Source organism: Puntigrus tetrazona, unplaced genomic scaffold (genome assembly GCF_018831695.1).
Source record: "Puntigrus tetrazona isolate hp1 unplaced genomic scaffold, ASM1883169v1 S000000644, whole genome shotgun sequence".
NCBI classification, from domain to species: domain Eukaryota; kingdom Metazoa; phylum Chordata; class Actinopteri; order Cypriniformes; family Cyprinidae; genus Puntigrus; species Puntigrus tetrazona.
The window spans coordinates 98,472-110,393 of NW_025048265.1; the positions used below are offsets into that span (position 1 = coordinate 98,472).

At 42.1% G+C, this 11,922-nt stretch overlaps 1 long non-coding RNA gene across 1 annotated transcript; it reads right to left on the minus strand.

Moving 5' to 3' along the window:
* Nucleotides 1-2,618: 2,618 nt before the first annotated feature.
* LOC122334798 lies at nt 2,619-3,159 on the minus strand. The gene is made up of 3 exons (XR_006248812.1): nt 3,049-3,159; nt 2,915-2,973; nt 2,619-2,844 (listed from the first exon to the last, which is right to left on the minus strand). It is a non-coding gene; the product is annotated as an uncharacterized LOC122334798 (long non-coding RNA).
* Nucleotides 3,160-11,922: the final 8,763 nt, after the last annotated feature.

Below are 11,922 nucleotides of genomic sequence, written 5' to 3' on the forward strand. Positions count from 1 at the left end.
GCAAGCGGACAGGACCAGAATGCCTTTTGGGACCATGGTCCTCCAATCGCTGGCAATGCTGAAATGCCTGAATAACAAAACCAGGAGCCTCAGTTACTGCCGCATCAAATAAAGCGGAGCCATGTCGTCCAAATAACTCCCGGTAGCAACGACTTAAGACATTCATCCCAATCACCCCTGGAACTTTAGTACAAATGCCGCCCGGAGGATCCCGGACGACAAGCACCCCACATTTTGAGATGACTTGCCCACACAATTTGACATCCAATTCCATATAACCAATATATGGAATTGAGAGGCCATTAGCTGCTCGAAGCTGCAACCACTGGCATGACTTAAGTCGATCCTGACCCCATGGTTCAAAGTGTTCACCAAAACAACTCTCTGTAATTGTAGATACCATGGAACCAGTATCGATCAAGCATGGAATGTGAACTCCCCCCATTTGAACAACAAGGTGTGGGCACGAAGACATCAAACTAGACGCACTCGACAATTTTGAGCCAGTCATTTCCCCAACCGCGCCTTGGCTCGGCAACACGGTGGGAACTAGTTTCCCGACAACCCAGATGGGCCAGGCTGTCCACCCCCAGACGACGAAGCAGCAGGAGAAGGAAGCCGAAGGTGAGTAGAAACGCGCTCCCCATCACACTCTCTAGCAAAATGGCCAGGTCTTTGACACCTCCTACATATGACAGGGCCACGGTAAGGGGATCGACTACGTGTCTGAGAGACCTGCAAGTGAGCAAAATTTTGTGTCAATTTATTTAACTGTTCTTGTTGTGATCTCAGCATGTCCCTCAACTCAGTCAATTCAGATCGCTGTGGAGATCGACCCCTGCGTGGCTCGCCTTGCACACCATACTGAATTCCATAAGTGGATGGGACAGAATTACTCCGCCCCCTCGGACTCCCCAACATACCTTCCCTTTCCCACCTAAGAGCTTCGCTACGCACCTCTAGCAGGGTTAAGGTGGGCTGTTGACGTATTAATTGTTTTAATTCCCTACGAAGAGAAATATCACACACGTATTCTACAAATTGATCACGTAGCAAAACTTGTGAATTTGGCATGGCATACGGCGATTGCTGCTTAACACGTTCCAGGAGGCCCATCAGAGCGAGGGAAAACTCCAACAAGGATTCCCCCTCCTGCTGTTTACGAGAAAAAAAGGCCTCCTGCAAAGAGACATAAGACTGTGAACAACCATACAACTCTCGTAACACTGAAATTATTTTATCTGGATCACTCCGCTCAGTCTCTGAACGATATCGAAGTTCCTCCCTTGCCTCCCCCTCCAAATGATCAACCAAGAAGAAAGCCTGGTCGGAAACAGATAGGTGACGGGCCTGCATACAAGCTCGGGCCTCCTCAACCCATTCATCAATGCCCAGGCCAACCCTGCCATTAAATTTTGGACACTTTCTGTCTCTTGGTATGAAAACAAATCTTTCCGGCAAAACGGCTTGTGCATTACTTGGTTGAGGGGGAACGGCAACAGAAGGACCAGACACCACAGAAGGTACATCACTAGGGTCGGGCAGTGCAGAGAAGCGCTCTTGACGCAACCGATCATTCTCTGCCCGCAGCTGAGCTACTACTTCCCGGAGTTCTTGTAACTCCTCCTCCATAATTCTAACCCCAAATAACACTCACCAATCAGGGCAAGTAGACTGAATGAAAATTCGAATCCACTGGACATGTGCTGCTGCTCTGCTGCTACCCCTCACGATTGTCACTACAAAGAAAAACAAAACAAACACCAACCAAGAAAGAGAAACACACAAACCAACTACCAATAACCACGTCTCTGCCGAACACGGAATCCTGCCGACTACGCCAGATTGTAGCGCGGCCACAGGAACTAATTCAGATTACAGTACGATTTTCAAAACCCTAGGAATTAATGCTGACTACGCCACCCCTTTAAAGTAAGGGGAACTAAGTGTTTAGATTGAGACACACAGGTTCGTGACCATGAAGGGCAGAGACAAGGACATTAGCATAGAAGCATATTGGTTTATTAAATCCAAATAGAAAAAAAACATTTACAAAATAGAACCACAACAATTCAAACAGGGACTAAAACGTACAAACAGACTAGGCTAGCTGTAAAGTGAATGTTAAACCACACGCGCACAAACACACACACACACAAACACACACACACACACACACACCAGTGGAGTGAGTGATCAGACAGCAGTCCACACGTCGTGCTCCAAACACCACCACCAGGATATCATAACAGCTAGCCTTCTCATACAGGGCCTAACACACAGATGCAAGAAACAATCAATAAATACCTCAATTATACTAAAACTGGGTTAAGAGAATTCTCCAGTAATCACAATATAGCAGTAAAATATAGATAGATATGAAAAGAACAAAAAAAGAGATTTAACCACAAGACTATTACAACAGATGTAAATAAACAGTCACAAGAAAAAAACATGCAGTAACAAAACAACGAAACTCAAATTAAGTAGGTCGCACTGAACACTCGCAGGAAGCCGATCACTGAATGGGAGCCGGTCAACGCTCGCCAAACGCGCACAGTGATGAACCGACCATCTCCGTTTCCATAGCCTCAGGTTTCAGCATTAAACACGGAACAGAGGAAATAGCAGCAAAACAGCAGCACAGTCTTAATCTGTTGGCTGCAATCGAAGCGTCTCTACGGAATATCCTGCTAAGATTTAACAATTCGTTAACCAAATTAACAAATGTAATACATAAAAATACACTGATACGTACCCAAATCTTCGTCAAAATAACCTAAGTTGTATGATTGCTCACAGCATAATGTTTGACAATTCACACGGAAAGTGGACTCAACCCAGCTGAAATAAAAGCATGCGATTTAAACAGATGTAATTGTTTTATATAAACCGTTTATCAAACTGGGCTTACCCGGGGATCAATGACAGCCTGCGCACCACTGCAAAACCGCAAACCAGAAGCTATTCCAGCTACAAGAGTGAATTAAATTAATTGATATACACTAACTAAAATTTAACACCAGACAAACTGCCACCAAACCATACCTTTTCCATGCGGAAACCCACACACACCAAGGGGCGGAGCTAGCGATGACGCATCCCGGGTAGCACAACAAGCGGCTTTTATATACGCAGCACTCTGCTCTGATAGGCTGTCTTCTAACTACAGGGAGGAGCGTCCTCACTCTGCCACAGTAGTATAGTTATTCTTTGTATTAGGTTATTATGCCAGGCTTTATAATGTCAGTGAGTGACTGCTAAATTCAAAAAGTTCATTCATCCATCATAAACATACTTAACACGGCTCTGGTGGGTTAATAAATGCCTTCTGATTTCACTACACTTTATATAGTACAATAACTAGCTTCCGGTCAAACAGGCGTACAGAACTGACTTAACTTTCACAAAGTAGGATGTAGCTTAGAATGTCATGACAGCATTTTTTTTTGTAAAATATGCTTTGCATCAGAAAGCCTTTATCTGTGTTGAATAGAGCTTCAAAAACTTTACTTTAAAAGTAAAGTAGATGGACAAAGCAGTTTATATAAAGGTTTATATAAATGAGTTAAAATAGCTCATTAAAACTTTAAATGTGTGGCAATTAACCTAAATAACCTGTAATTTTTACATAGTTTAAAAACAAAGAACACAAAAAGAACAGACTTGTGTACCGTTACAGACACTGTTACTATGTTCTCTCTTCAAACACTACAGACCTCCTTTAAATATCTAACACACATGAACATTAAACACGAGCATGTCTTCCCTTTACTTAAAACATAGATTATATCACTTATTCCCTAAATGTACTCCCTTAAAGCAGTCTGTTGCAAAGCATGCAGGGAAATATAGATAGTAAACTGACCATTTTAATTCTGTTAGGTACAGTGAACAGAATAAAACTCTTTTTTTTAGAGTTTTATTAATTAAAATGAAGAGGTTTTTGATAGTTTAAACATTCTATCTGCATTACAAATATTTTCTAAAATAATAAAAATACTAAGAAAAACAGTTTTGAGAATAAGCAAAACAGTGTGTGAACACATAACACATTGTGGCTGTAATAAAGTTTTTATTTCATTATACAAATATTACTATTTGTATTATGAAATCAATTTTACTTGACCAATACATAGTAATATAGTAATAATACAAACTAAAAACCTATTTAAAACCAATATACTCTTTATTATAACATTAGAGCAGCATTAATTATTATTACAGCTACAGTACATAGAGTAGTACTCAACTATTAGTTCATATTACTATTAAGTATATAAAGAAACAAAAAAGGTAAATAAATATAGATTTATTCCACCTTTTTTCTTGCTTCAGTATAGTTTAAATAAACGGCACCTCTATCTCTAAGTAAACGCACACAGCACTTAAGTGTAGTAAATACATGGGTCATTACGATGAAGTAAAAACAAAAATCCCTCATAGCAGAACTGATTTAAATTCTCAGCAACATTCCATGAAGACAAACTATTAAACCTAAACCCTTAAATCAATTTCTCAAGCTTATTAATGTTTCTATGTATATGCATATCTTGCAATATAATATATTACGTAATATATTTTACATCAATTGCTCCATCTATAGTTTTATATTTATTTGTTGTTTTTTATTTGATAATGTTATATACAAGACTTCCGGTGACGTCAGCAACCTGATGGCAGCTTGAAAGATCGCTCTCCGACAAAGTGATAGATTTTAGCCCCAAAACACGAGATACAAACTGGAATTTTCACTATCGTCAGTATGGAAGGAGGGGCCCAAGCACAAACTAGGCGAAGACCTAAAGGGAAATTAGTAAAAGAAGGAGTACAGGGTGAAAACGTCGAGCCGCCGTCTAACGTCAGCCCGGGTGAGAGTGTAATGGAGCGGGGAGGCGGCGACGAGCACGTGGAGACCGTTAGCCTGGCTATGATTTTCCAAGAGGTGCGCGATTTTAGGAGAGACAATTCTGATCAGCTAAAAGAAATAAAAGAGGACATTCGAAAAACCAATGTCCGAGTAGAAGAAGCTGAGGAACGAATTGTCAGTTTGGAGGAGAGATCGCAAAACACCGAAAGCGTAATGGCGGAAGTTTTGAAACTACAGACGCAGTTAGAAGAAAGGATAACGGACCAAGAGGGCCGCTCACGAAGGAACAACATCAGGATCTACGGGGTCGCAGAAGGGGCTGAGGCAAACTCGCCAACTATGATCGCGTTTGTGGAGAGTATGCTGAAGGAAAAACTCGATTTACAATCGCCTCAATCCCTTCAGATAGAGAGCGCATCGCGCGCCGCCCCACAACCCACGCCGGAAAATGCACCGCCGAGATCAATTGTGGTGAACTTTCTCAGTTATAAGCTGAAGGAAGAAATTTTGAGAACGGCGTGGAGAAAGAAGGGCTTTGTCTGGGAGGAGAGGAGAGTGAACATTGATCACGATTATGCCCCTGACGTTATCAGAAAGCGCAAGGAATACACAGAAGCAAAGAAAATGCTGACCGAGAAGAAGATCAAGTTTCAAACCCCCTACCCTGCCAAACTACGGGTGTTTTTCACAGACGCGACCCGGGTATACAACTCTGCGGAAGAAGCAACGAAGGATCTAGCTGACAGGGGATTCCCCATCACGGTCATCCAGCCCCCCGGGTCACTGATGGAGCGAATTCAACGTCTCACCTGGCGCACGGCTGGTCAGAGAGCGGAGGGAGGCCGCATCAGGGACAAGCAAAGCTACAAAGAAAAGCTTCAGTCTTACAGGCGGTAAACAGAGCTTTGACTTTATTTATGTTAAATCTATTATTATTTTCTTTTAAAGGTTGGTTCATTACCTGGAAGGTGACAATTCTTGCTTTTCCCCTCTCCTTTTTGCGGGACCTCATTGCGAAACTAGGATATGGACCAATGTATTTTACTTTAGTGTTGTTTTGGGTCTTCGCCTAGTCCAATGTATTTTTTCTTTTAATGAATGTCGGAGTATAGCTGTCATACTGACACATGAGCGCAAACTGTATTGCCAGTGTGATCAGCATAGGGGGCCCTTCCCTGTTGGATAGTGAAGGTTTTCCCTCTGAGCCATTCTGTTTTGGCTCACTTGAGGTCAGGAGAGAGACCTCTTTTTTGGAAGTCTTTAAAGTTCTTTATTTTTTCATAGTTCAATGTTTTAGTGTTGTTCAGAGAGTTCAGCTGCCATTCTTGGAAACGAGGGGAGAGTCTGCTCAGTTACTGACTCGCAAGAGGGGATGTTGGTTAAGATTTGTGTTAATAGAGAATAATGTAACGTAATATTAAGGTGATATCCTTCAATGCAAACGGGGTACTTAATCCAATTAAAAGAAGTAAAATTTTTTCAAAACTTAAAAAAGATAAAGTTCAGATTGCCTTCTTACAAGAGACACATCTATCACAGGTAGAACATAGTAAACTAAATAGATCAGGCTTCAGTGCTTTTTCATCATCTTATAAATCTGGCCACAGGAGAGGAGTAGCAATATTAATATCAAAGCAAATACATTTTCTATATAAGTACCGTCTATACGTACTTATACACATTTTTCTTCACCGCATTCGGTTTATTCTAGAATTGATTATTTCTTTATTTTTAGTAAAGACAGAGACAGGGTCAAGTGCTGCGAGATAGGAACAATAGATCTTTCTGATCACAGTCCTGTCTATTTGACTTTCAACTTGAGTAGCAAACCAAAGACTACATTGTGGAGATTAAACTCAAGTATTTTAAATGGGCTTAAAGAACAGTTGAAGACAGAAATTAATATTTACTTGGAAAATAATGATAACGGGGAGGTCTCACCCCCTATGCTCTGGGATGCATGTAAAGCTGTGATGAGGGGAAAGATTATTGCAATTACCTCACTACTCAAAAAGATTAGGCAGGAGAGACTTAATACACTGCAGCAATATCTGGAGAAGTTACAAAGACAACACATGAGAAATCTTGATATTAATGTGAAAAAAGAGATTAAAAAGACTCAGGAAGAGATAAATGATTTGTACATGCAAGAAATACAGAAAAAAATTATATTTACCAAGCAGAGATATTATGAAGTGGGGGGAAAATCTATTAAACTCCTGGCCTATAGGTTACGTAAACAGCAGGCTGATAATTCGATCTACAAGATTCGCAATCCAGCTACCAAAAAAATTGAAAATGGCCTGGATAAAATTCTTAAAATTTTTGAGACATTCTACAAACAATTATACTCCCAAAACCAATTAGATGTAGAATCTCAAGCGACAAGGGTCCTTGACTCTTTGAATTTGCCCCTAGTCTCTTCAGAAGACAATGATAGACTGTTATCAGAAATAACGGTAGAGGAATTAAATAACGCTACTACTAGGTTGAAAGTAAATAAGTCTCCAGGTCCCGATGGTTTTGTCTCTGAATGGTATAAATCTCTTAGAGAATCATTGTCGCCTATGTTACTGACTACCTTCAATTCAATATTAAAGGGTGGGGCGGTCCCTCCCTCTTGGAGGGAAGCAATTATTTCTGTTATACCAAAGGAAGGTAAAGATAAAAGTGAGTGTGGAAACTTTAGACCCATCAGTGTTTTAAATGTTGATTATAAACTATTTACATCCATTTTGGCTAGAAGGTTAGATATAATTATCCCTAAACTTATTGACCCAGACCAGACTGGATTTGTTAGGCAAAGACAAACCCAAGACAACATTAGACGCTCATTACATATTATGAACCACATAACTAAGCATAATGTTGAGGCTCTTTTAGTGGGATTGGACGCTGAAAAGGCATTTGATTCTGTTACGTGGGACTATCTCTTCATGGTCATGAATCGATTTGGGTTCCATAAATCTATTATCAAAGTCATTCAAGCACTATATGATAAACCTGTAGCGAGAATTAAGGTGAATGGTGATCTCTAACCAGTTTTCTCTAGAGCGAGAACACGCCAGGGTTGTCCAATTAGCCCTACTCTATTTACATTTACATTTACATTTACATTTAGTCATTTTGCAGACGCTTTTATCCAAAGCGACTTACAATTGAGAGTACAACAGCGATTCATTTTTAGAGAGACAAACAGACAGTGTAAGTGCTTATAACACCCAGTCACAGGGAGTGTTCAAATTAGTACATACCAGAAGGGAAGGAATAAACAAGGGGGATAAGAAGAGAGACAGAGACAGTGAGAGTGAGAGTATTTTTTTTTTTTTTTTTTTTTTTTTTTTTATGATGAGGTCAGGTATTGCTGAAAGATGTGAGTTTTCAGCAGTTTCTTAAAGATTGACAGAGATCCAGCATTCCGGATATGTACGGGAAGATCGTTCCACCAGCCAGGAACAGAGAAGGAGAAAGTTCTGGAGAGTGATTTGAGCCTCTTTGAGATGGTACCACGAGGCGTCTAAGCTCGCTAGCAGATCTCAGACTTCTAGAGGGTGTGTAGATTTGTAATAGTGAGTGGAAGTAGACCGGTGCGAGTCTGTGGTTGTTCTATGCAAGCATCAGTGCCTTGAACTTGATGCGAGCTGCAATCGTAGCCAATGTAAGGAGATAAAGAGAGGTGTAACATGGGTTCTCTTGGGCTCATTGAATACCAGCCGTGCCGCTGCATTCTGAATCATTTGTAGAGGTTTTATTGTGTTCGATGGAAGTCCAGCCAGAAGAGCATTGCAGTAGTCCAGTCTAGAAATGACAAGGGCCTGGACAAGTAGCTGTGCAGCTTTCTCTGTTAGAAAGGGCCTGATCTTTCTGATGTTGTGTAGTGCAAACCTGCAGGATCGAGCAGTCTTTGCAATGTGATCTTTGAAGGTAAGTTGGTCATCGAGGATTACACCAAGATTTCTGACTGAGGATGATGGGGTAATTGACGAAGAACCTAGCTGGATGGTGAAGTCATGCTGTGTAGTTGGAGTGGCAGGGGAATACAAGCAGCTCAGTCTTTGTCAGGTTGAGCTGTAGATGGTACTCTTGCATCCATGTCGAGATGTCCGCCAGGCAACCCGAGATCCGAGTAGCTACCGTTGGATCGTCTGGATGAAAAGAGAGGTAGAGCTGTGTGTCATCGAGCGTAGCAGTGGTAGGAGAAGCCGTGAGCCTGTATGATGGGGCCTAGTGATGTAGTGTAAATGGAGAAGAGGAGGGACCAAGAACCGATCCCTGAGGAACCCCAGTGACCAGTTGATGTGCTGTGGATACATCTCCTCCCCAGGCCACCCTAAAAAACCTACCAGTGAGATAGGATTCGAACCAACGAAGTGGGATCCCAGAGATGCCCAGTGATGAGAGGGTAGACAGCAGGATCTGATGATTCACAGTGTCAAAAGCAGCGGATAGATCCAGCAGAATGAGAACTGATGATTTGGATTGAGCTCTCTTGCAGTCCGCAGGGCTTCCGTGACTGAGAGCAGCGCAGTCTCAGTTGAATGGCCGCACCTGAAACCTGATTGGTTATGGTCCAGTTTGTTGTTTTTCGAAAGAAACAGTGATACCTGGTTGAAAACCACTCTTTCAAGTGTTTTCGCTATGAATGGAAGAAGAGAGACTGGCCTGTAGTTATCAATAAGAGAAGTGTTTAAAGTGGGCTTTTTGAGCAGTGGGGTTACCCGAGCCTGCTTAAATGCTGTGGGAAGGTACCTGTGAGGAGAGATGTGTTGATGATGTGCGTGAGTGCCGGCAAGACAGTGGGGAGATTGCTTGCAGGAGATGAGAGGGTATGGGGTCTAGCGGACATGTTGTTGGATGGCTGGAGAGAGAAGTTTGGATACTTCTGTCTCAGTGAGGAGCAGAAGGAGAAAGTGGAGGAATCGGTAGTCGATCACGGTTGGTTGAGGGTTGTGCGTTAGGGGCTGAGAACTGGCTGCTGATCGCTTTTGTTTTGTTTGTAAAAATGTGGCAAAATCGTCAGGTGATATTGAGGTGGTGGGAGGTGGTGGAGGATAGAGCAGGGAGTTAAATGATCTGAAGAGCTTACGTGTGTCTGAAGTGTTGTTGATCTTGTTTTGGAAATATGATGATTTGGCAGTGCGGATTTCGGCAGAGAAGGAAGAAAGCAAAGTCTGATACCTGCTCAGGTCTGTCAGATCTTTAGATTTGCGCCACTTTCTCTCCGCTGCCCTGAGTTTGACCCGATGCTCACGGAGAACATCAGACAACCAGGGGCTAGAGGTGGCAGTCCGTGCTGGCCTGGAGGAGAGAGGGCAGATGTCGTCTAGACAGGAGGTTAGAGCACTGAACAAGGTATCTGTAGCTGTATTCACATCCAAAGAAGAGAAATGGGTAGGTGAGGAAGGGAGGAGGACACAGCAGAGGAGAGATGGGAGGGAGAAAGGGAACGAAGGTTACGTCGGAAAGTAACCGGTATAGGGGTTAGTTGCACAGAGATAGGAAAATGCAGTTGAAATGTAAGAAGGAAATGGTCAGAGACGTGAAGCGGTTGTACTGAAATGGTGTCTGCAGTACAACTGCGTGTGTAAATTAAATCAAGCTGGTTGCCTGATTTGTGGGTGCTTGTCGTGATGAGCGTTTGAGGTCAAATGAAGCTAGAAGGGAATGGAAGTGCGTAGCGTAAGGTTTGTCAAGATGAATGTTGAAGTCCCGAAGAGTAGGAGTGGAGTGCCTTCGTCTGTAAAGATGACAATAATCCATCCAGCTCCTCTAGGAAGGTGTCTAGAATATGTCCAGGGGCGGTAGATTACCACTATGTGGAATTTTGTCGGAGTAGTAACTGTGATAGCATGAAATTCAAAAGAGATGTAATGACATACAAGTGAGTTGGTTGAATATTTCCAATTGTTTGGGATGAGCAGACCAGTGCCACCACCCCGGCCAACCTGACGAGGTGTGTGTGAGAGAAAAGAGTGATTGTTGGCTAGAGCTGCTGGGGTTGCTGAGTCTTCTGGACGAATCCAGGTCTCCGTCAATCCCAGAATGTGGAGTGAAGAATGTAAAGAAAAAGCAGAAATGAAGTCAGCTTTGTTGACCGCTGACTGGCAATTCCACAGACCAACAGAGAAAGATAGGGGTGTAGTAGAGGATGTAGGGACAGAGCGTAGGTTAGTAGGAGTGCATTGTCGTCTCTGCGTGTGTTGTTAGGGCGAGGACGAAAGAGACAAACGGAATGAGTTGGAGACACATGATAGAGGTAGAAAGAGGAAGTGAAGATGTGTAAGAGAATGAAGGAAAATGTACTTAAGTGCGTTGCTCAGTTAAAGTCGCGCAGTAAAAGTCGTATGTCTTTACTCTCGTAGTCTTCAGTCTAGTTACAGTCGCGAAAAGCTAGTTCTAATTTGCCCAGGCAGTAGCCAATCAGGAGGTCGCTCAGGAAAAACGAAACTAACGCCTTCACACTTAAGTGCTCTTAATAGCCCGGAGGCAAACAATTTACAACCACTTAAAGTACAGCACAACTAAACTACACACTACAAATAAGTAGGGAAGCGCAAATATTCTCTCAAACAGCAAGAAATAATTTGAACAACACACAGCAATAGGTATAATAGACTTACGCGCTGGTGTCCGTCTCTTCTAGCCTGAAATCGCTTCATTTTATTTGCCCTGTTTATAGAGCCACTAATTCAGTGTATTAGGCAGAACGACAAAATCATAGGCATAGAAACAGGGACAGGAATACAAAAGGTACAAAAGGAATACAAAAGGTAGCTGCGTTTGCAGATGATATTCTAGTATACCTAAAGCACCCAGTCATTTCAAGAACTGATGTCTCTCCTTGGTACATACGGATCCTTCTCGGGTTATAAAGTAAATATACAGAAAACCCAGGTCCTTACCTTTAATTATAAGCCACCCGGCTTCATTATTAAGAATTTTGTCTAAATTGGGAAGCGGTGTCAATGAAGTATCTAGGAGTACTTTTACCAAAAGATACATCAAAATTATACCAAATTAATTTTGCCCCTCTAATTTTAAAGATTAAAAAA